Here is a 26,613-nt window from a genome sequence, read left to right on the forward strand (position 1 = left end):
CAAATTTTCGGACTAAAGAAAAGCCCAAGACCAAATAAGTTTAAGGTATTTACTCAAGATTAGTTATTTGTAATCTGATTGAGTATACTCTTACAAAAATAAAATTCAAATAAACTATACCTTTCCCATAAGACACTTCAAAAGAACCATTTTCATTGAATATCTAGTTAAATGTTCAATATTATAATACATCAAAAGACCCTATCTTATAAAATATATGTTGAGACATTCAAAACTTTTGAGAATTAAAGACTTTAGACAAAATCCCCTAGTAGTCTTCATTAAACAAACATTACTCAGAAATATTATTTATTGCAGGCATCCATAAGTATCTTAATGTAACTATAATGATTATTCCTTGTAATATAATTTCATAGGGAAATGCCTAGTATGATTATTTTTTCAATTTCATTTTGATCAAGAAGCAAAATTATTTATTTCACATCATCATCAATGTAGCAGGTGTCGATGTCAGTAAGCCATTGGTGGTCAACAACCCACCTTACTAAAACTCAGTGGCATATAACAAATGTTTTCTGTTGTTTTTCTCTTTCATAGTCACTGGTCAGTGGAGAAATTGCAGCATCTCTTCAGGTTAGAGGTGTTTATGTCATCAGGGGGCTCAGTTTCAATCTGGAATCCTATTGTTTGGGTGACATGGCTCTGTTCCATATTCTCCCCATTAACAGGGACTACTGTAGGATAAAATTTCCACCAGACTAGTTAGAAAAGCAATCACTGCAACAAGGAAGATAGAGTGAACTAAACTCTAAACAGACATAGGCAACTGATAATGTATATCCAACAGGCAAGGTGAAGAGTCAATCAATAGAAAATTACCATGAGAAAATTGATTAGGTATTAAGGGTGAGGGAGAAGAGAAACTTGATTAGATATCAAAGGTGGAGTAAGAAAGCTTCTTTGAAAATAAAAGATGGGGAGATCCTCCATCAACTCCCTTAGCAGGATTCTTAAAACAACAAAAAACAAACAAACAAAAAAAACCCACTGGGCTTAGAAGGAAGAAGGCCTAGTAAAAAGGAGGACTTAAAGGAGGTTGAGTGAAGTTTGGTCAAGAATGGAATCCTCATAAGGGCTCAAGAACTGCCCTAAATACTCTCAGACTGTGTTTTTTCTTAAGAGAGTGGTAGAAACACAAGACAAGCTCCCTTGCACGAGCACATTGCAAGCCTATGCCTATGCTTACATCAGGTTTGTTAACATCCCAAGTCACATGGCCCAAAAAGAAAAACCATTCACTTACAAAAGGCAGAGGGGAATCAATGTTTGCTAAACTTTAGTCCACACTATCACTGGATAAAATCCCTCACTCTGTTTTCAGAAAAACTTCCAAGTCAAGGGCTTTTTGATAGTAGGACAAGTGGAATATTCACATTTCACATTTAGTTGCTTAATATCTGAGATGCTTTTGAGTTGGTTATAACTCAGTTTATGTCTACAAGTCAGAAACCAAACAGAATAAACAGGCCCACATGGATTTAGTGATATGCTTCTCAGGAGGAGGGGGAAGACCAAAGACCCAGGGTACAAACATGTGATTTTCCCAATTGGCCAAAAAGAATCACATGACCAAGCCTAACATCAATAGCATGGCAAGGTAGATTCTTCCCAATGGGAGTAGTTTTTGCCATATGGCAGTGGGCAGAGATGTGTAATCATCTGACAGGTGAGGAAAGAATGATTTGGAAGAATTTTCTTACAAGTAATAAAAAAATATGCATAGACTTTCATAAAAGCCAAATGAAAATGGCTTTATTTAAAGATATACTAGTAATGCATGGTATATTTTATTTTTATGTTTATTCTTCAAAAGGAAGAGAAATTATTTTAAGTAATTCATTTAAAACAAAAAAGTCTTGAATTGACTTTAAGGGAAAGCTTATTTTGAAAGCTTCTAGGGTTCTTTTAGTTCTTGAGGTCAACAATTGAATGACATGAGCTATACAGATTCCTTGTTGGGCTCTGGGATGTTCTATATGGATTTTATAAACACTGAAGATGTTAGAGAAGCTCAATTTTTTCCCTCTTTTCTATTAGATCAAAAACATAGAACTCCTGTGATTTTTGTTCCATCAAAATCCTACTGAAAAATACATAAGTTTGGCTTCTTTAGAACAGAAAACTATTCTTTAGATATATAAGGAGAAAATCTGAACTATAGGAACTCAGACATCTCTCTAAAAAATAATATCAAAGATAGTGACATTGGGTGCCTTTTGGGAGAGAAACCTGAATATTTAAATTCAGAGTTGGAAGAGAATGTCTTTCCCCTGCACACCATTTTGTGCATTTTCAATAGTGTACTATATGCTTGTATTGCCTGTTCAAACAAACAAAAACAAGTAAACACCTACATTGAATTACACCCTTTCAGGGACTCTTCTTTTTCACATCTCCCAGCTTTCTGCTTCTTATACCTCTAGTGCTTTGATTGCAAAGAGTGGATATTTAGTTAGTATTCACTTATATTTCTATTCAAATGCTAGCAAAATAAATGCGTTTTTATTTTCAGTCTCTGTTTTTTTTTGTGTTTTTTTTTTCTTCTGTTTTCTCTCTCTATGTTTCTTTTACTATATTTTCCTAAAATTATTACATTCCACAAGTATAATCCTGGGTGGGTAGCTCAGTTGGTTAGAACGTCGTCCTGATACACTAATAATGGGACTTTGATGTCCAGTAAGGGCACATATAAAATCAACCAATGAATAATTAAATAAGTGGAACAACAAATCTCTCTCTCTCTCTCTCTCTCTCTCTCTCTCTCTCTCTCTCTCTCTCTCAAACCAATAAATACATAAAAATGAAAAAATATTCCACAAGCATTTTCAGATAGCTAATAGCTGCTTGGTAAAATTTACTCTAAAATTTAGAAGATTGGAAATGATTTTCAAGAAGGCCCTTCTGAGTGAATGTAAGTAGCATGGGAAAATGGAAGAAAAAGCAAGGTGATTTATCGCCAAAGTACAAATCTAGACAGAACATGATCAAACTTGAGAAAAATGTAGTTGCTATTTCATAATATGCAAAGAGATTATTTGTTTTGGTTCCATTCTACACATCTAAAATGACTGGTATACCAAATACACACTGTCATTAGTTACCATTCCCTCCAACTTTGTAAATAAACAATTACATTTCATATAATTCTACTAAGTGGGTGGAAAAATTCAAGTAACAACTTCCTTTTCCAATATGTTTATCATAATATGGTTAAATAAAAATGATAATGATGTATTTTCAGGCTGATGTTTGAAATTTACAAAAAGGTTCAACATGCTATGTAGTTCTTATCATTACTGTTTTTGATCATGTATTTAAAGCTTGCCAATGGAGATTTTTATTTAAGAAATTTTGTTGTGCATGAAATCTTATGATTGCTTAGTTATTATTAAATCATTATTGGTCCTATGTATACAGAAGTTAAAAATGTCCTATAATTAAAATTAATTATGGCTCTTAGCATACTGACATACTGTATTAAGCAGTCAATATTAAAATAATCAAGTCATCAAATACATAGATAAGACTAAAAATTATAATTTCTCAGCATAAATGTATATAAATTACTGAACATTTGCTTTAAAAATACCTATAACACTGGTCGATTGGTTTAGTTAGTTGGAGAGCTTACAGGAGGCAACTGATCCATCTTTCTCACATCGTTGTTTCCCTCTGTGTCACTCTTTCTATAAACATATCTTTGGGTGAGGATTAAAAAAAATTATAATATACTATCATATTTACCAAAAATTAAAAAAAAACTCATTTTAGCATTTGCTACAAAACAAATCACAGATGCCTAATTATTATAATGACTTAAAACAACAACCATTTGTTTGGCTCACAATTCTGTAAGTTAGAAATTTGTTCTGGGGTAAATTAGAGGACTTTTGTTTTTTCTAGTCTTGGCCGGACTCAGCTGATTATTGCCAAGGTTGCAATAGCTATCGATGGCTGTCTAACGTGGCTCAGCTGAGATGGCATATGCATTCCTCATACCTCTATTTACCAGAAAACTAAATACACACACACACACACACACACACACACACACACACACACACACAACACTACACATGAAAGAGTTGGCAGTGGCCCAAAGAACAGCAAGTGGGCAGGCTCCAATGTTCAAGTACTTACAAGCAATTACTTGTGTCATATTTGCTACTGACTATTGGATATATTTTCTCACATGTCCAACACAATAATAACAGTGGATGGACACCACTGAAGGAGTGGATAAGAAAAATCTGAACAAAACAAAAGGCATGATTACCACAATCTACCACAGTCACAAACATTGTAGTTGCCTCCTGCCTTCCTTCCTTCCTTCCTTCCTTCCTTCCTTCCTTCCTTCCTTCCTTCCTTCCTTCCTTCCTTCCTTCCTTCCTTCCTTCCCTCCCTCCCTCCCTCCTTCCTTCCTCCCTCCCTTCTTCCTTCCTTCCTTTCTTCCTTCCTTCCTTCCTTCCTTCCTTCCTTCCTTCCTTCCTTCCTTCCTTCCTCCCTCCCTCCCTCCTTCCTTCCTTCCTCCCTCCCTCCCTCCCTCCCTCCCTCCCTCCCTCCCTCCCTCCCTTTTTCCTTCCTAGCTTCCTTCCTTCCTTCCTTCCTTCCTTCCTTCCTTCCTTCCTTCCTTCCTTCCTTCCTTCCTCTTTCCCTTTTTCCCTCCGATCCTTCCTTCCTTCCCTCTTTAATTTTACCTCCTGGTTTCCCATAGCTGTATTTGCCTTCTTTACTGATTTAATCCTCACCTTTGATTTCCCATGTAAATTTGTATTTCTCTTGTGTTTAGAACACTAAGTTTTCATCCAATGAAAGATATTTTTTACTTCTTGCTCTAGTAAGCTTTATGTATAGCATCCAAATCACTCTCTGTATCAGTGAATGGCTTATTCTGAATGAGTTTTTCTACATGACATGGGTACAAGGATGACATTTCCCAAATCATCATGTAAGAAATAAATCCTGTAACTATCTCCCACTGGGAACCATTAAGCTGCTATAACAGTAGTTCAGAGTCAGCTTTCTCGCCTATAATATTAAAGATCACCCTCCATTCCCTGAGGAATACCTTAAGTTGGGTACTATCTCACACTTGGCAACCTTAAGTAGCAGCTCTTAGAAAAAATATTTTTAAAAGCACTCTCCATTATACCCAGTCCTCTTATTACAATATGGACTACAGCTCTTATCACAAACTGTGTCAACACATAATTAACCTACTAAATGGTAAGTGCAGGAAGGAAATGTAGTGAAATATAGTAAGAACTCAGACATTTTAATAAAAGTATGTTTTATTTCTAAACACTGCGGTAGAAAACAACAACAAAAGCAGCAAGAGGAACTTCAAATTTTATTCAAAAAGAGCATTTTAAAAATTAAGATGTTGAAAATTACCTTTCAAACAATTTTCTCTGTTCTCTTCACCAAACAATTAATGCAAATAACTATACACTAAATTTTGATTAGGCAGGCTTGTACATAAATTCTGGGCTACTGTGCCTTTAGAGGAACTATGGGTATAAGAGATAATATTTCTCATTCATGATTTTTTTTTCTTTTTTTCCTGAAAGATATGGCTTATATTTAGGGTAAATGATGCTAACATATTCATAGTGTGTGGAAGTTGTCATCTTCCACTTCAATTGATTTTACACAAAGGTGGTAAACTAATTCAATGAGAAAAGAATAGCTTTTCTCAACAAATGGTGCTGGGAAAATTGGATATCTTCATGTAAAAAGATGAAGTTAGCACTTACCTCATATCATACAAATTTTTAAATTCCAAATGAATCATGCTCCAAAATTTAATATCTAAAGCAATAAAACTTTTAGAAGAATGTACAGGAGAAAATCTTTGTGACCTTGAACCAGACAAAATTTTTGAGACACAGTAACAAAAGCCCAAGTCATATTTAAATAAAAGAAAAAATAAAGATAAATTGGAATTCTTCAAAATTAAAAAACAAACAAAAAAACTTTTGTACTTCAAAAGTCACCATTAAGAAAATTAAAATACTGGAAGAAACTATTTGCAAATTACATATTTCTTAATTTTCAGAATATGAAGAACAATGTTACAATGATAAGAAGACATACCCCAATTAAAAATGAGCAAAAAATTGATGACATTTCACCAAAGAAGATATATAAATGGCTAAGAATAACATGGAAAGATGATCATATTCAACACTATTAATTATTAGAGAAATACAAATGAAAACCACAATAAGAAACCACTTCTCCCCACTAAAATGGTTAAAATAAAAAAAGTTAGACAATACAAACTACTGGAAAGGGTATGAAAAACTAGAATCCTCTTACATTGCTGGTGGGAATGTACAGTCACTTTGAAAAAACAGTATAGTGCTTTCTTTAAAATAAATTAATACGTGTCGAGCTGGTGGGGCTCAGTGGTTGAGCATCGATCTATGAACCTGGAGGTTACAGTTCATGCCTGGGTTGTGGTCTTGATCCTCAGTGGGTGACATGCAGGAGGCAGCAAATCAATGATTCCTTCGCATCATTGGTGTTTCTATCTCTCCCTCTCCCTTCCTCTCAGAAATCAATATATATATATATATATATATATATATATATATATATATATACACACACACACACATATATATATATATATATATATATTAAAAAAAGACCCAGTGATTTCATTTCTACAAATCTTCCAAAGAGAATGAAAACATATTTACACTAACACTCAACAGTGTTATTCATAGTAGTTAAAAAGTGGAAAAAATCCAAATGCTTATCAACTGGTGCTTGAACAAACAGAATATGGTATATACAAACAATAGAATACTATTCAGCAATATAAATAGAATGTCTTACTGATGCTACAAAATGGATGAAGCTCAAAATATTATGCTAATTTAAAGAACTCAGATCAAAGGACTGTTATATTGTCTGAGTCCATTTATACTAAATCTACAGCAGTTCAACATATAGAGATGGACTAAGTGGTCACTTGGGGTTGGGGTGGGACTGAGGATTGACTGACTACAAATTGGCAGCAAGGATCATGTTGAGTGATTTGCATGTTTTAAATTGAAGCGTGGTGTTGCTTGCACAACTGTATTCATGTATTACAACACTTTAAAATGTATACTTAAAATGGGTGGATTTATGGGCAACAAATTATAATTCACTAAAGATATTGAAAATAAAGACTATCAGAAATTGTGAGGATTTTTTAAAAAATGGAACTGTCAAGGAAATGAGAACTGGTATTGCCATATGTTACTGATCTGATACTGGAAGAAAAAACAAGCTTGTCTCCTCTAAAACCAACCATTGCTCATACCATGCATAACAGAGCAATAGAGAGAATATGATTTTTTTTTCATTTTGCAATGTCAATTTTGGCATAATTATTCTAACCTTTCCTGTCATTCTACTATTCTGCAGGTATTGAGTTGTTCCATTTCATATTCAGGGTGTGTCAAAAGTAGGTTTACATTTGTGAGTATTCGAAACAGTTTATTCTTGCATTATTACTTATTAATTATTCTATTATTTTGATATGAACAACTATAAACCTACTTTTGTGTGCCCCCCCTTTTATATATTGTTTGGGCACTTATAGTACCAGAGAAACTTTTAAGTATTTTCATGAAGATGACTTTATCTTTTGACTATTCCAGTTATTGAAAGGTTGACTTTAAGCTGTAACTTCTGTTATTGAGTACAAGTTTGCCCTTTGAAACCAAGCACTCCTAGTCAGATGTTTATTCCACATGGGCACAGGTAAATTAATAGTGTTTTGTTTTGTTTTCAAAATACATTTTTATTGATTTCAGAGAGGAAGGGAGAGGGAGAGAGAGATAGAAACATCAATGATGAGAGAGAATCATTCATCAGCTGCTTCCTGCATACCCCACACTGGGGATGGAGCCCACAACCCAAGCATATGCCCCAACTGGGAATCAAACCCTGACCTCCTGGTTTATAGGTTGATGCTCAACCACTGAGCCACGCCAGCTGAGCAATTAATGTTTTTTTTTGTCTCAACTGTTTTCCCCAAGTTCTTCATTAAATCTTGGAACTTTTTGAAGAGATATTTCTTTTTATCGGACTATAACTCTATTCAACCATTTCAATTGTCTGCATTTTTTTGGCAGTCATATCTTACTTTAATCATGTTGAGCTTATAGGGAAGTAAAACTCTCATTTATACTCATGCATGATGCTATTTAGACAGGTCTTTATTACCCAGGACTTGTAGATTTGAGTTAAGCAGCAGTAAAGAAATTTGACATCCTAAAATTTGTCATTTTGCAATGTAATGATTTCCAGTATCCCTTAAGAGTTTGCTCTAATCATCTTTTTATTGCAAATGGAATGAAATCTGGTTGGCCATTTATCAGAAACTCTGCCTATCCATGGGTTCCCTTGATAAATAAGCTGACTTTGAATGGGCTATTTATCATGTGGAGCCCCCTAAATAGCTCAAAGAAGAGTGAGTTTGTATACTCTTGTTCCAATAAAAATCCAGATGTCCAGTCTAAGACTAAATAGAATGATGATGCAACAGCCATATTTGTATTGTGTTGGTTTATTTTTATGGCCTTATCATGTTGTTGTTTTATAATGAGACACTCTTATCCATCTCTTCCTACTTCAAGATTTCATTATTTCAGGAGTAGTCTTGAGATGTTGGCTTAGCTCCCTTAACATAATGCTGAGCGTATAACATCACTAAATAAGGGACATTACCTTTACTGACTCACTGCCTTCATATTTTTTGTATTTATAAATGTAACCTTATCCAAGAGTAGACATAATTGGCTTGTAACCTTGGGCTCTTCCCTCATGAAATCAAAAACAGGCCAGCCACTAAGACATGGGAGGTCAAGGGACAGCTGTCCGATTGGTAGGTGGCAGGTTTAATAAGCAAGGGGATTCAGGAGGTTTGTTTGGGCCACACAAGCCTATCAGATCTCCACACCACCTGCCAGAGCATGAAGTTTAAATAGAGGCCTTACCTGTGTTCAGTCATATACACAGTCCTGATGGTCTCAAAAACACTTTACACCACTCCAGTGGTGGGAGCTGTGGGCTAAAAGCACTTTCCAAGCACAGTGGAGGGGTGAGGAGCCTCTGATTTCCAGGTCCAGCTCTCAGCTCAACAGGAGGTCACATGCTCTGGATGACTTCCTCCCACACCTCTTGGCTTCTTTAGACTAGAGACACTCTAGATTTGTTTATTTCTATCATTCAGAGTTAGAGTTGCAGGAGCAAATAAGTGAGATACATAGCCTCTTTTCACATCCTATCTAATAAAAGAGTAATATGCAAATTGACTATACCTCCGCTATACCCACAAGCCATGCCCACCAGCCAATCAGGAGCAAGTATGCAAATTAACCCAACCAAGATGGCTGCGGCCATGGAGCGAGCAGGAGGCTTGCGTTTCTCTGACGATGGAAGAAGCCAAACTTCCTGGCCTGCCTGGCCTCCGCTCAAGCTTACAAAATTTCAATTATAGAAGATAAACAAATCCCAACAAAAATGGCTGTGGCCATGGATCACACAGGAGGCTTGGGTTTCCCTGGTGATGGAGGAAGCCAAGCTTTCTGCCTGCCCTGGCCTGCCCTAGGCACTGCTCAAGGATACAAAGTTTCAATTATAGAATATAAATAAATCCCAGATACCAGGGCCTCTGCTTGGGCCGCCAGGGAGTGTGGCCAGCCTGCAAACCACCACAGACCCCTCGCCCAGGCCACCCCACGCCCCAAGGGAACCCCCACCCTGATCCAGGACACCCTTCAGGGCAAACCAGCCGGCCCCCACCAGTGCACCAGGCCTCTATTCTATCTAATAAAAGAGTAATATGCAAATTGACTGTCACTCCAACACACAAGATGGCTGCCCCATGTGGTCAAAGATCCTGGCCCCATGTGGACACAAAATGGCTGCCACAAGATGGCCAGGAGGGGAGGGACCAGGCCTGAAAGGGAGGGCAGTTGTGGGCAATCAGGCCAGCAGGAGAGGGCAGTTGGGAGGGACCAGGCCTGCAAGGGAGGGCAGTTGGGGGTGATCAAGCCTGCAGGGGAGGGTAGATAGGGGTGAACAGGCTGGCCGAGGAGGGAAGTTGGGGGAGACCCGGCCTGCAGGGAAGGGCAGTTTGGGGGGACCCAGGCCTGCAGGAGAGAGCAGTTTGGGGGGACCAGGCCTGTAGGGGAGGGCATTTAGGGGTGACCAGGCCCGAAGGGGAGGGCAGTTAGGGGTGACCAGGCCTGCAGGGGAGGGAAGTTGGGGGCAATCAGGCTGGCAGGGGAGCAGTTAGGCATCAATCAGGCTGGCAGGCAGAAGCGGTTAGGGGCAATCAGGAAGGCAGGCAGGCGAGCAGTTGGGAGCCAGCAGTCCTGGATTATGAGAGGGATGTCCTACTGCCCGTTTAGGATTGGGCCTAAATGGGCAGTCAGACATCCCTCACGGGGTCCCAGATTGGAGAGGGTGCAGGCTGGGCTGAGGTACACACAACCCTGTGCACAAATTTTGTGCACTGGGCCTATAGTATCATATATTGCAACCTCTTTGCATTTCCTTTTCCATTTTTTCTCCCTGCTTATATATTGCTGTGTGAAAACAAACACACATTAATTTCTCCAATTCTGATTGTTCTATTTCAGTAGTAGACATTTGACTATAAAACCTAACATTACAACAAGCACTTGACCAGTTGGTGTGGCTCAGTGGTAGAGCATCAATCTATGAACCAGGAGGTCATGGTTTGATTCCCGGTCAGGGCACATACCTGTGTGTGGGGCATGCAGGAGGCAGCCAATCAATGATTCTCTCTCACCATTGATGTTTCAATCTCTCTCCCTCTCCTTTTCTCTTTGAAATCAATACAAAGTATATATTTCAAAGCAACAACAAAAACAAAAATCTAACAACTACAAGCACTGAAATATATGCTTTTTAATTGGGTATCTTTTTAAAGAGGGAAATAATAAAGGCAAATAATAATGTGGCCATCCAATTAAAATTAAATGGACTACCTGGGGGCTGACTAGGATCTGGGAGAAGGGGGAAGAAGGGGACGAAATGGGAGCAATCTGTAATGCTATCAACAATAAAAATATATATTTTAAAAAATAAAAAAATAAATGGACTATGAAAATACATATAGAAAAAGGAGTTTAAAACTATTAAAATGGAAAATAAGATATTTATATAAAATATGTTTTAATATTTTAATGTTAGTAGCTCCAATTTGAAGTATTTTTACTTCTAAAGAATATGATATCAGATATATTATGAAAGTTACTAATTGGGAAATAAGTAGACTTTGTCTTAAAATCAATATAATATCCAAAAGATAATAATGTCATTAAACTAAACAATTTTTCAGAACCATAAACATATTTTAATAAAAATTTATTTCTGTATACATTATAGAAAAAAGTATAAAATATGTTTAATTTAAAAATGTGATTTCTTATATCAAAAGTTTATATCAGATTTGTTTCTAAAATTTAAATCTTTTACATTTGTAGTAGATATAAGATAAAGGCACAAAAAAAAAATAAAGGTGTCAAGTACAAAAAATATTCAGACTTTTAGGTATATGATGTATTTCTAGGTATACGAGCTGCCCCCTGGTGGTCAGTGCGCTCCCACAGGGAGAGAGCCGCTCAGCCAGAAGCTGGGCTCATGGCTGGGGAGCACAGCGGTGGTGGCGGGAGCCTCTCCCACCTCCGTGGCAGCGCTAATGAACCCTGGGGGGATGTCTGCCTGCCAGCTTCATGGGGAGTGGGCCTATGCTGGCAGGCAGACATCCCCTGAGGGGTCCTGGACTGTGAGAGGACACAGGCCGGGCTGAGAGCCCCCTCCCCCAGTGTACAAATTTCATGCACCGTGCCTCTAGTTTATAATAAATTGGACCTATCTTCTCTGTATAAGTAATGCTCACTCCAAACTTCCCATCAGTCAAGGGTAACAATATTTCTTTAGTTATTTAAACTTGAAAATTCAGATTAATGTCTGTCATCCTTCTGTGCATTATGATCTGTATCCAGGAAGTCTTGGTATTTTATAATTTCTTATTTCAAAAATGCATTTTCATTGATTTATTTTGTATCTTAAACCTAGTCCTATCCAACCCCAAATAATATTTGCTTCATACTGTTTCCCCTTCCTCAAGTCTCAGTAAATTAAAAAGTAAGAAACTTAATATTCTGATTGATTTAATATGTCGATGACAATATTTTTATTAAAATGAAAAAGTCCTGGCCGGTGTTACTCAGTGTTAGAGCATCAGCCTGAGGACTGAGAGGTCTCAGGCTCTGGGTCATTGTTCACTCCCTCCCCTGGTTGGGCATGAGAGGAAGGGAACCAATTGATATGTCTCTCTCACTTTCCCCACTCCTTCCTCCCTTCCTCCCACTCTCTCTGACAAGCAATGGATAAAAAGTATCCTCAGGTGAGGATTAATAAAAAATAATTTAAAATTTCTATAACACATGTCCTAGACCCCAACCAGGCTAGTTTACAGAGGCTCCAAGCTTGAATATGTGAATCTTCCTACCCATCTATATTGTACTTGTCTTTTAGCACGAGTTTAATCCCAGCTATATTTTGTGGTCTTCCCCAATATTTCAGAACATATTAATATTGTTTATATATCCTGTGTTCCTTATTTTCACATATTTACTAATACTTTGGCTGCCCCCAAAAGATACCTAACCAGAATTTTCCCCATTATGGGGAGCAGTAGGTGGTAGGAAGGTGAGAGTTGGGATTTTATTGACTGATGGCAGCTCATGGGCTAAGGAGAAAGTTTATTATCAGGTGGTGCTAAATTAGATAACTCAGTTTGGGCAGGTGTCATTTTGAGAAAAAAGAGAAAAACATTAGAATGAGGTCCTCTGAGTATGAATTGTGATTCTGAATCCTGAAACTTATTGTCAGAGTAACCTTGAGCAAAGGATATTTCTCCTCTGAGCACCAGTTATATCATCTATAAAATGGCAATTATAAATATCTTCTTACATTATTGTTTGGCATTTAAGTGAGGTAGTATTTATTTAAAACATACACGGTCTTTAAAAATTTGTTTATTCCATATAATGCTGATCAAGTCAGAACATTACTGAAGTAGCAGGTAGGTCTGATCTCTACCTGTTTGCAACCTTGCTGAGTCTGAAGTTCACTGTTTTGTGACAAAGCCCTCTATTAGTTGCATCTTTTTCTTTTAAAATATTACGTTTGTTTCTGTTCCTAATGGAGATGCGTTGATGATCTTGGGAAAAAATGATATTTCATTGTAAGATTACTTAGTTTGTACATAGTTAGTGGTAAAACATGTAGTTGCTATAATTTCTGAGGAACAAAAACTTCCCACTTGATCCCCAAATGTTTACTGTTTTGCATTCACCATTCACCTCTAACACAAAGCAATGTACACTGTTGAATTCAGTGATGATTTGTTTAATGAATTATTAAAATACCAGTCAGTTCATGACGGAAAAATGCTGTTTCTTAATAATCAAGATTTTCCCCACCATTGAAATCAAGAATTATAAAGCTGCTATGTTTAGATTTTGTATTCATATGGCAATAAAGAAATATTAGATCCAAGCATTAGAGTTTAGTAATTATGAAAATAAGCTCTGGAGTTCAGCTGCCATGATTCAAATCCAGATTCCACTGATTACTATGTTTATGACCATTATCCGTTATTTAACTTCTGCAGTACTTCGTTTCCTCATTTTAAGCTGCGGAAAAGAATATTATCACCTTCACACATGCCATGACAATGTATGTGAAACACTTAACCCTGTGCAGACGTCTAGTTAGTGTGCAGTAAACACTGACCCATTTATTATTAGTAATAGTTTTTGTAGTGTTTTATTATGATGATTAGTCAAATCTCCTATCCTGCTACACTCTGGCAATTGGTTCTGTTCACTTATTTCAAGTCATCAGCTCACCCTAGAAAATCTGGATATTTTACTTTATTTTAAATCCCAAAATATGTGACCTCACAGTACTGTGAATTTATCTTCCCCTTCTGCCCCTAGTAAATGGCAAAAATGTTATCTTAGGCTATCAGATGACAGTTAACCTTTTCTTGAACCCTCTGTTTTTAGTTGCAGCCTATAGGGGCAAACCCATGGGATGTAATTGACTTCCTTGTTTATGATGAACAAGTGAGTATGGCTGGGCTTTGCTTACTGCCCTCAGGCTACTTTTACACTGAAAACAAAGATGGGAGTCACTGTGCCTGAAAATATAAAGATCTCCAAAAAAAGGACTCAGTCTGGGTAAATAAGGAAAGGGAGCTTCTGGCCTTTTGATGGAAAATTCTTGGAGGTATTCTATATACTTCTCTAGAAATCCCAGTAGAGTCAAGCCATGCCACTCACAGGAGCCACTTTGGTCAGGTGCCTTTACGCTGGTTCGTCAGCTGGTACATAAACTGTGCACGTGGGCCTTTGATCCAGCCTCTGCTTTAAAGATAATACAAGCAAGGATGCATGATCTCCAAGATTTAAAACACTATTCCGTGTATTCATTCTAAATTTTTCTTCTTTCTACTATCTACATCCATGGTTCAATGAAATACTTTATTTAATCTCATGGGATTTCTTACATTTTTTTTTCTTTTTAAAACATTTCTGTTTAACAATAACACTACATTAAAGTGGCAAAACAAAGATGAACATGTGATATTTACTCTAGACATGCAAAAACACCTGCTAGGCAATCTCAGGTTTTTGTTGCTTTAAGCTCAGATGAGAATGCATTAGATTTTATTATCCTATATAATAAAACCCTAATATGCAAATCGACCAAATGGTGGGATGTCTGGTCACTATGAACTGGCCACCAGGGCGCAGATGCTCAATGCAGGAGCTGCCCCCTGGTGGTCAGCACGCTCCCACAGGGGGAGCGCCGCTCAGCCAGAAGCCGGGCTCATGGCTGGCAAGTGCAGCAGCGGTGGCAGGAGCCTCCGCGGCAGCACTAAAGAGCAGCAAGCAGAGTGGTAGGGAGCAGCAAGCAGGTGGACGGTAAGGAGTGAGGGTTCCTGGACTTCGAGAGGGCACAGGTCGGGCTGAGGGACCCCCCACCTCCAGTGCATGAATTTCATGCACTGGGCCTCTAGTTTGAATATAATCACTTGCCCTTCTAATACTTATTTTCCTCTAGGAAGGCTATGCATCTTTGTGACACTGGCATCACTTTTAGTAACGTGTCTGTGACTGGTCAAGGAGATATAAGTAGAAGTGATGTTTATCACTTCTGAGAAATGTGTTGTTTGAATGAAATCTCCTGGTTTCTATGTCTCCTCACTCTCCCCTATGAGATTTGAAATGTCTCATCGACCAGGGAGGGTCCGGGATTAAAGAAGTTGTGAAGCAAATCTACACTTGACTAATAATAGACACGTCAAGGAGACAGAGTTACTTATTAAGAGATGGCTACAAACATCCAGGGAGAAAAGGTGAGAACCTGAAGCAAAGCAATGATAATTGTGGGTAAAATAAATGATAAAATGATGCCTTAATATTATTTAGGCAGTCAAGTTGATGGCACTTGTTGATTCATTGAAAGTAGGTGACAATGCTTGAGTTATGGCCCAGATTACATCATATTTTAATTTTTCACAGCCTGTGGTGAATTTTTTTTTTTATTGTCTATCTAGCTCTCCTTTGCCAACAGAGTGATCTTACAATAGCATAATTTTGATGAAGTCATTCCTTTTCTAAACAGTCTTCCATGGTTTCCCATTGCTATATAACTAAATTCTAGCTTCTTAGCCTTAATTATCTCTAATTATTTTTAATATTCATTTCCTACTTTTCAGGGAATTCCTTCCTTAAAGAAACCCTACTCATTTTATCTCCCCCCCCCACCAAAATGATTTTTAATTTCCAGTTAATTGCCTTGTCCTAGTCAGCATGTTTGTTTGTTTTAGCACTTATTTTCTTAACTCTAATTATGTTAATTCTTCTTATGTGCTTTAATCAGGGTAGACTAGGTTATATGACCCCAAAATTTCAGTGGCTTGCAGATCAAAATTTTATTTTCTTCTTAAGCTACATTTTCATCTTGGGACAGCTAAGACTCCAGTGCTCTCTTCATTCAACAATCTAGCTGAGAATAAAGCCTCTGTATGAAGTGGGTACAAATTTATATTTGTTCTTCAATATTCTGCTTGGAAATGATAATGCTATCTTTCATTCCTATCAAAGCAGATCATATACCAAGACTAAAGAGGAAAAATATATTTCTCCCCCAGGGTGGAAAATCAAAATTCCGTAAAAAACACACATTGATATAATTGACCACATCACTTTCAATCTATTTCAAATTCTGTTGTCTTCACTAATCTAAACCTTCCCACCCCATCTTCAAATGCTATTTCTTTCAGAACTCTTGTCATTTGTACTAATTACATAACACATCTTGTAATGTAGACAGTGGTTGACAGGTATTTCTTAAAGTGACAGATATTAAACATTTTAGGCTTCAGGTCATAGATCCCTGTGGCAATTACTCATCCTGCAATTGTGGTGCACAAGCAGTCATAGAAAATATGGAAAGAAAGGTTGTGACTGTGTTACAATAAAACTTTACTTTACTTAGGTGCTGGTCTGTAACAGTAGTTTGCAAATCTCTTCCTTAGAGCAATGACTCTAAAACATGTGTGCATTGGGGTCATCTAACAAATTTCTGGGTAGCACCTTAGAATTTCTGATTCAACAGGAATGGGGAGGGTCTTGATAATTTGCCTTTTTAATAAGTTCCCATGTGATGCCATCGCTACTTGTCTACCATTGACTAACGAAACAGAGACAGTGTTCTGTATTCAATGGCTTGTTATTTGTGAATTCAAATAAATAAATACACTTTGTTTTAAAATTAAGACATAAATATGGGTCCTGGCTGGGTAGCTCAGTTGGTTAGAGCATCGTCTCCATACTCCAAGGTTTCGGGTTCCATCCCCTAACAGGGCACATACTAGAATCAACTGTTGAATGCAAAAATAAGAGTAACAACAAATAGATCTCTCCTCTCTCTCTAAAAGTAATCAATAAAAATTTTTTAGAAAGCAATAGATAATGTTTATATTTCCCATTTCATTAGCATATTCCTTTCTTCACGAAAGCCAGGTGACTACACTCTGCCAGAGAAAGTGCTGAATAAAATTTTATTGGCTACATGAGTGAGTTATAATAAACTGAGTGCTTCCTTTTTTTTTTATAGTGACAAGCATACAGTGCTGTAAATATTGCACATTTCTATGCCTCTGTCACATGATGGACAGGTAACAAAATTGTTTTGTTTGTAAAGTGTCCCCAAGCTATTTCAACTTGTCAGGACTCACAAAGCTTGGCTACACTAAATGCATCAATCCATTTGTATTATTTCAGTGGAACAAAAAGATTTTACAAAGACACATTAATTTTATTCTTATTCAACAGTGACATTGAAAAAAACATTCTTATTTGTGCAGTGGTTCAAGCTACCAATCCTACTTTTATTTCTCCATATTTTAAACTGCATAGAGATTCTGTACTCAAGATTTCTGACATGCATTACATGATTATCCCAAATAGTGCTGCATTCTTAACATATAAATGATAAAGTGACTTAGATTCTTGGAGAGAAAAATAAATGGATCCCGATGAACTCAAGTACATTTTTGTTCGCTATTTAGTACCCCGTTAGTAAAATTGTTGGAGGAGATCATGGACCACCTTATCGCTAGTGGACCAGAGCAGGGCGAGGGCCATCACAGGCTCCTCACCCAGCCCCTGAGCATGGAGTGTGCATTCTGCCCACCGCTCTGCAGTGGGAGTCTTTTGCAGGTTAGCAGTCTTGAACATGGAAGGTGCTTGTTGTTGACATCATCGGGACTGTTCACGTGTCTGAACGCAGGTGATACCTCTATTTAAACGCTCAGTATTCTCATGAGCAGGTGTGCAGCGTCCGAACCGGCTGGTTTGTTGTCAATTCTCTGACTTTTTAAACCTGCCGTCTACCAACCTGAAGCGCAGCCTCTTGGGTCTCCCTTTGCCCTCCATGTACAGAAATGTAAAGAAAGATCATCACCAGGGATAAAGCATGCACTGCAGTTGTGCAGTTTTGGGGAAAGTAGTATCGTTGTTTTCGATAGCATTAGTCTTTATTATAAGATTCGAAAAGTCATTATACTATCCCATTAAGTTGCAGAGAAGCACTAACAAAGCCCCTCACTAAAAGACAGGTAATGCTAATAAAAAATCTTGCAGCATATTAACATACCCAAACTGATCACACTAGACCCATCTGTATAGTCTGAGCACTAGTTCCTCACAGAATGTGGGCCGCGTTCAGTCAGCACAGAAACGGGCAAATGAATTCGCGGAAAGTGCTTCGGAGAAGGTTATTGCCATTTAGCACCGGATTCTCGTGCAACATTTAGAGAACCAGACGCCTTCCTGGTACAACGGACTCGATTCCGTGTCGGCGGCGGCGTGAGGACCAGAAACCAAGCCTCTGGCTGCTGGGCTCCTAGTTCTCCGATTGTCAACAGTCCACACCTGCTCCCGCTTCAGCAGCCCCGCACCTTCCCCCGCCCCCCCAGCTCCTTCCTCCGGGGAGTGTTGCGGGAGCCACCGGGTCCTCCCAGACCATCCAAACACCAGGCGATGGGCGCTAGGGGGGAAAGCGCACACCAGACGCATTTCAAACACGGGGCTCAATTACTTTTCACAACTCGGCGACGCGTCAGAGGCACGCGGCGCTGTGTTTTGTTTGGGGGGCGGGGAGAAGGCTGGCAGGGACCCCGGGCCCCCATTGGCTGGCCGCTCGCCGCCGCGGTGGTGCGGGAGCCGCCGGGAGAGCATCCTTGATCAGCGCGGGGGGGGAAACGTGGAGGGGGCGCCACACCGGGGTCCAGGCGCTTCTGAGAAGGGAGGCTGCCGCTTCCGGGGAGCAAGTGGGGTGCACCGGCCGCCCCGCCGGGAGAAGCTTCTGCGAAGGAGAGGGAACCGGATGCGCCAGGCAGTTGGCGGCTCCCGTGATTGAAAAGGGGAAGACAGAGAGACCGAGGCAGAGGGGAGGGAGAGGCGGAGGAGGGTCCCACCTTCGGTTGCCGCGCTGGGCTGCTGCCTCCTGCTGCTGCTGCTGCCCTTCCTGCCGCTGCTGCTGCTGCTGCGGGTGCCGCGGAGTCTGCCTTCAGGTAAGGCTTCCTCCGGCGACGGGGACTGCATCGTGTGTGTGCTCGCTTCGGGGTGCGCGCCCCGAAATTCATACATGATTAATAAAGTGTGGCCCGGCGTCGCCAGAAGCCCAAGGAGGCTGCACACGGACCTGGCATCTGCAGTAGGAGCCGGTGCAGGGTTGAGCTTTGGGAAACTTCCCCAAGTTCTAAAGCAAGTCGGTCTCTAGTCTTCTGAGCCAGAGGTTCCATTCAACGGGGAGGGGAAGGAAGATGTTTAACTCCCGCTGTGCGTTACTTAGCATGGCTGAATTTTCGGGTGAAAATAATTGGGTATGCTAGGTTATTTTATAAACGGCTTTATTGCTATCTATTTTTTTTAATGGCAAAATATGTAATGCTTTGTTTTTAAGCAGCTTCTGTAAATACCTGTCTCTGCTGATTCCTGCTAAAATACAAAACCCCTTCTCCGTGTACATTTTACAACTTCACCCTTCATTAAAAAAAAAAAAAAACAACAACACGCAACTGGGAAAGAGTTTAAAGGTTTTAATAGCTAGCCTTTCAGCATCCAGCTACCTCGCTTTGCTACTACAAAACTAATCTGGGAGAAGTGGAAGAGAAATACGGCAGATGACCGGAGTACTGTGGGTTATATAATATGCGTTTCAAAATTATCTTAAGGGGATTCAGCCTTTGGTGGTACATTTGAAAAGTAAGACATATGTGCGCGATAGAACATGCAAGCAAGCCATTGTTCAAGGAGACTTTCAGCGTTTTGTAGATATTTTTCCCCTAAAACATAATTATTTATTTCTTTCTACATAGAATCACAGTGACTTCAGAATCTCTGTAGTTCGTAGTGCTTGATGTCACTTACAGACATCTTTCTCTATACTCTCTGGAGAGGGGGGCTGACATACTTTTGGCAGATTCTGTGACCATGTCATGCTTCTCAATTTCTCACCAGGTATTTTGAAGCTCATTCACAAACTGCTCAGCTGGAAAATTACCTTACTTACACGGACTGAGGGGGAAAACATTTAAATAGAGTAGGTTCTGAAAACGTGTTTACAGTTTTAAATTACCCTCTACACGACCAAAACATGATAATCCAACCATGCCAAGCAGGTATTAGTTTGCTTACTCTTTTCAGCACACCTGATCAGTTTTAAGATTTATAAAATGATACCCAGACACACAGCTGGATATATTGACCCTCATCATCCAATGACATTGTGTATTCATTACATGATCCTAAGCAATTTGAGAATCATTTTAATTTATATATATATTATTATCATTTCTAGAAAGGAGTTTAACTGAATAGGTTTATATTACATTTCCCCCCCCATGATTTAAGCTGAAGATCTCTTCAGAATTGAAATGCAGGTGGGTACTAGTCCTGAGCCATAAGCAGGTGCTTTACAAATTGTTTTGGAATGCTCAAGAGCATAGCTACGCGCAAAGTAGGAGCTTCCACTTTACTAATGTAACCGGCACATAGGCTTGTTCAGTAACAAGATTGAGTGGCTGTGCTCCACTTGCTATAGAAACTACTGGAATAAAACAAAAGGTTTCATATTCACTGGAAAATCCAATTCCAAGAGGTATTTCCCCCTTACTAATAGTTTTTACATTGAAGACTGACATCCAAGTTTAATCCTGCCAATGCTAAGCCCCTTCCCCATAAAAGCATATACCTCATTTTCTTTTCTATTGTGTTCAGCAAATCTCCCATTGCTGGATTCTTAACTTCTACTGCTGTGTACCATTTTCAATCAGTAGGGGGAAGTTTTCAGGCCAGGAATAATTTTTTTTTCCGACTGGACCTCATTCCTTCCACTTATCTGCTTAGTGAGGTGATCATTTTAGATAATCCCCACAAAAATAATTATTATGGGAGGGGAGATGCCATTTGTTCTACATGTGGTATGATACATAGTATGTTCTCATCACAGGAAAACCAGTGCTTAGTTTATGGTGAAAATAAAATCCCTGTTAGTGAGTCACGTGACATACTTCCACCTCAGTCTGACTGCATTCTTTAAGGATGGAGCACAAAACTGCTGTCCTTAGACAGAGCATCTTTTGCATCTGATATTTCTGTGAAATGTATAAAATGTAATAGTGTGTGACATTGGTTGAAATCAATCAATTTTTATTTAGTGGTTGATAAGAATTTCTGTCACTTCTACATTTTAAAATACCCTGTGATGAAAATTAAATCACTCTTGTTAATAAAATGGAACTTGGAATAGTCTGATTATACTGTTTTTAAATAAAATGTGAAACATTACTGTGTTTGCACACCTATGTCATTCAGATGTCATACCATTAAATCTATCTAATAATTGTAATAGGAAGATGCATAGGGTGATAGTTCTCTTCAGAAGTGAGCCATGTTTATATGTAAAAATATAAAATCTAAGGACGCATGTAATGAGTTACTAGCCCTAGCTGGTTTGGCTCAGTGGATAGCATGTTGGCCTGCAGACTGAACGGTCCTGGGTTCGATTCCGGTCAAGGGCACATACCCAGGATTCAGGCTCTATACCCAGTAGGGGGCATGCAAGAGGCAGCCAATCAATGATTCTTTCTCATCATTGATGTTTCTATCGTTCCCTCTCCCTTCCTCTCTGAAATCAATAAGTATATATTTTATAAAATCATTTTATTTAAAAAATGAGTTACTAGTATGCTGGGTCATAAACGTCTTCATACTTTCAAAGGAAAAGTGTGATTACAGAGTTTCATTTAAGGTAAGACATTATTTTTTAGACTTTTAACAAATGAAAGCTGTTTTTATAGTAATTCCTGTGTTACTATGCCAGTTACCACATCAATAGATAGTTTGCTATAATGTGACACCAATGCATGATTCTATTTATATTAAACTATAGGTGGAAATTATTGTACCTTTCCTGTTTAACAAAGATTGCGTTTTATTTTTTATGAATAGGCTCAATTTATATCAAGAAAAATAAACTTAATTATTAGATAAGGGAAAATTAAGATTTTATTGGGAACTTTCACTAATACATGATAATTGAACAATTTAAAGCATTGTAATAGTTGTCTTTAAGGTAATTGCTTCTTTTTCTGAATTACTATACTGAAAGGCTGATACATTATCACCAAATGTTAAAGAAAAATTGTATGTGAATAATGCTGCCTGTGTCAAATATCAAATAATGGTTATTCAAAGTTATTTTTAAACATCACATGTTAAGATAACTAATAATATAGTATCAATAGTTTTTGGATAAGACTAATAGAAAGTCATGACTATTGAAAAATCATGATGAACTTGACATAATGTTATTCTACTTTTTGTGAGATACTGGATAAATAGTTTAATAATCCATTTATTCAATTATTAATTAAAAATTTAATAAGCACCTGCTAAGCAATGGAAAACTGGGTCTATGTTTACTATTTCTATAAATATAGGGCCATTCAGGTTTGTATCACTTTATTCTATTACTAGTGGCCCGGTGCATGCATTTGTGCATGGGTGGGGCTCCCAGGGGGATGAGAGGGGGCTGGGACACTATCGGCCCTCTGGGTGGGCGGAGGAATGCCCTTGCTGGCCTGGGATCCAGATCTGTCCCACTGACATTTGCGCTGGTTGTTGGGAGCCCCCTGGTGCCTGCTTTTATATTGTTTCTTCCTTGCGGAGAGTCTAGGGAGGGAAAGTGGCGAGGTGCCAGAGGCTGATTTCCAGGAGGCCATTCTGCAGGCGGCGCTGGTCCTTGGTGCCTGAACCCTTCTTTGGAGATTGGACCTGCAGGACTACTGAGGGAGTGAGTGGCTACCGCCGAGCTGGTAGACTGCTGGCACGGGTTGGTCAGCTGAGTGGCGCTCCTGCTGTGGGAGCACACTGACCACCAGGGGGCAGCTCCTATGTTGAGCGTCTGCCCCTGGTGGTCAGTGTGTGTCATAGTGACCGGTCGTTCTGGTCATTCTGCCGCTTAGGCTTTTATATATATAGATAGATAGTTCATGGTACTAAGGGATAAGTTAAATTTTTGATATGCTTTAGTTATTTTTTCACTAAATGGTTACAGATTTCTTTCATATCCTTTGCTCTGTGAATATCTAAGTCATTATGCTATAAATGGATTTAAATTACCTTGATATGAGGGGTGTGACATTTAAACAATGTAAAATTCTTTGTAAAATATGTGCATCATATACATATATGTGTGAAGATTCTAATGAGAGAAGGTGAGGCCCCAGTTTGTGCACAGATACTCATTAGAGAAATGCAGGACTTACATATAAACTCCTAAATCAAATGATTGAGTGATGTAAACTTAGTACCAGGTACCAAAGAAGTAGTTACACATCAGGGTATAGAAGTATGCTAGTTATAAGTATGATTGAGCATAACATCTTAAGGGTGTCATATAATGAATGGGTTTCAGAACTTCTATTTGCTGGAAAAATTGTTATAACACACACACACACACACACACACACACATACAACGTTGTCTGCACTAAAATGTGGAAAGATAAAAACTTGGGGGGCAGACAATGTTTTGAATCCAAATTTTGAGAATTATTTTTGTTTCTTGTTTTTTCTTCTTGACTTAGTATGACTTTATCCCATGGAGAACATGCACTAATGGGGTCAAGTCTTTCTCTTTTCAGATTTCCTTGACTATGTCAAGCTAGATTTGTAAAGAGCTTGCCCACTGGGTTAGATGAAAGCAGCATTTGGTGGTCAGGAATGGATATGAGTCATTTTGGAATGCAATTGTTCCTCCAGTCATTTATCTAAAAAAAAAAAAAAAGTTACAAGTTGTTTTCAATAGAAAGAAATGGAAGTTTCTGATAGTTTAAAGAATCAGTAAAATTTAAATTATGATGAAACTTTTACCACCATATTTCAAAGTGTTTAGAAATCAAAGAGGAGAATAGGATGGAACTAGAGAGATAGTGCAGAGTTAAGGGAAGTTCTGGGGATTGGTTTGTTTGTTTCTTTTTTTTTTTTTAATTGATTTCAGAGAGGAAGGGAGAGGGAGAGAGAGAGAAAAAAAACACACACACAAAACATCAATGATGAGAGAGAATCATTGATAGGCTGCCTCCTGCACACCCCAGACTGAGAACTGAGCCCACAACCTGGGTATGTGCCCTGACTGGGAATGGAACTGTGACCTCCTGGTTCATAGGTCAAAACTCAACCATTGAGCAACACTGGCTGGGCGGCTTATTTTTCTTTTTAATATAAGCTTGAGCATGGGAATAGATGAGATGGAAGTCATTAGAAAGAGAAAGGAAAATAAATGATAACTGAGGTCTTAGATTGTTAGAGAAGGTCATTAAAAGGATGCAGCTGCTGGTTGACCCTCGAGCTGCAACCGAGCTATCCTGGCTCCCTGGAATGTCTGTTCCTGTCACCATTCCCAACACTGGTTGCTGTTTCAAGTACACAGTCTTGAGAGAGCAATTTGTTTTTGAGACCATCTGGATTGAATATGTGATTGAACCCTGTTAAGGCATCTGTAAAAACTTTTAAGGTTCTGGTCGGTGGATGCCAATATCTACTCATCCGGCAGCTGCCCTAGACAGCCTGGAGTGGCCTGCCTCTTTCTTCAGTCTCTCCCTGCCTTCTGTGTACAAGCCACTTTCAGATTTTACCTGGGAAGCTCCCAAGTTTGCAAAGTAACATAGAGAAGATGAAATTTATCTAGAGCAGAGGTGGAAGATACAATTAGATGGCATTAATTTTAATAATGCAACTGAAACAGTATGTAAAAACAAAACATCAAATAATTTTAGCTGACATTTCAACATTGATTAAAATATCTTGAATGTCAAAAAGAACTGTTAGGAAATAGCCAGAATGCGATGCTAATTAATTTATACCAAGTAATGCTTTTATGTGTAATTGAAAGAGATCCAAGTGCTTGGTAAATGTTGAGAAGTAAAGAAAAATTAACATTAATAGACTCTGCCCATGAAAAATAATGTTGTGGTGCTATCATTATCACTAAATGGTGGGATGCTTTTAAAACTATCTTTGAGGAGAAACTTTAGAAATGCTTGAAGGAACAAGCAACTAACAATACATTCAAAACAAAACGTCCTCCTCCAACTTTGTGGGTCAATATTTGTTTCCATGAAGTTTAACCAGTACTCCAAGAGATGTGATTTCAGGCATACTTAACAGTAAAGTTTTCACTATGCTATTCCCTAGTTACTAGCAACAGGATAGAAAGTAAAAAGTGAAAAGTAAGCTCTTATCAAAGTTTTTGGTGTATATGTACTTAGCAAGAGTGGGAAGCCCAGGATACTTTCTGAAGTACAGTGTCTCACGGGTACACATCTAGTTATCTTAATCAGTATCCACTATTTGTACTAAACTGAAGTTATGGCTAGAAGATGGTCACCACTATTAGAACCTAACATAGAAGGAAGTCCAGTACGTATTAGAATTCTATCTATCAGAATTAGAGTTGTGTCAAGTTATCAGGCAAATACAGCCAATTTCTGTATATACTAAACATAAATAATATACATTTTAACAACAGTATTAAAATATATTTACTCCATAATACATTTATAATACATACTCAATATTTTACATGTTTATTGAACAAGTAAGTTTATGTGTCTATGGTTATATAGCTGCATTGATGAGGGAAACAAGGGTATAAAAGAAAATATATGGCATGTGATCTGCCCCAGTCCTAAAATATAAACACAACTCTAGATAATGCTATTGTTAAATGGTTGTTACATTTGACAAAAAATCAAGTCACACATGTTCAAAAACACAATCATGTCACAAAGGTACAGGCCTATCTCATAGAGTTTTGGCTGGATTGTAAAATATGCCATCTCTTTTGAAAGGAAACTTGGCAGTATCCATCAAAGTACAAAATCCAGCAATTTCAATACTAAGATTATTTTCTGCAGAAATACACTTGGCAGTGTTTTCTGACATTATTCTTCTCTCAATGACTGCAGTTTCTCATTCTCCTTTGCTGAGTTCTCCCATGTCAGAGCTACAAATAGAAACAGGGTATCCCAGGATGCAGTCCTACTCACCTCTCAATCTAGAAACTTCTGAAGAGGTAGCCAAAGTCACTTGCAGGGGTTTAAATGCCATGTGAATGTGTCTTTCCAAATCTTTGTCTCCAATCCCTGTGCTGAGCATCAGACTCCAATATCAGAATGACTACTGAGTATTTCCACTTGCACCTCAGTATTTTCTTGCTCAAGTTGCCAGAACAAAATACTGTCTATTGAGTGTCTTAAACAATAGACATTAATTTTCTTACAATTCTGAAGGTGCAAAAGCCCAAGATTAAGGTGTTGGCTGAGTTGACTTGGTTTCTCATGAGAACATTCTTCCTGGCTTGTAGACAGCATCTTCTCACTGTGTACTCTTACGCCTTATTC

This window comes from Eptesicus fuscus, chromosome 4 (genome assembly GCF_027574615.1).
Source record: "Eptesicus fuscus isolate TK198812 chromosome 4, DD_ASM_mEF_20220401, whole genome shotgun sequence".
Lineage (NCBI taxonomy): Eukaryota > Metazoa > Chordata > Mammalia > Chiroptera > Vespertilionidae > Eptesicus > Eptesicus fuscus.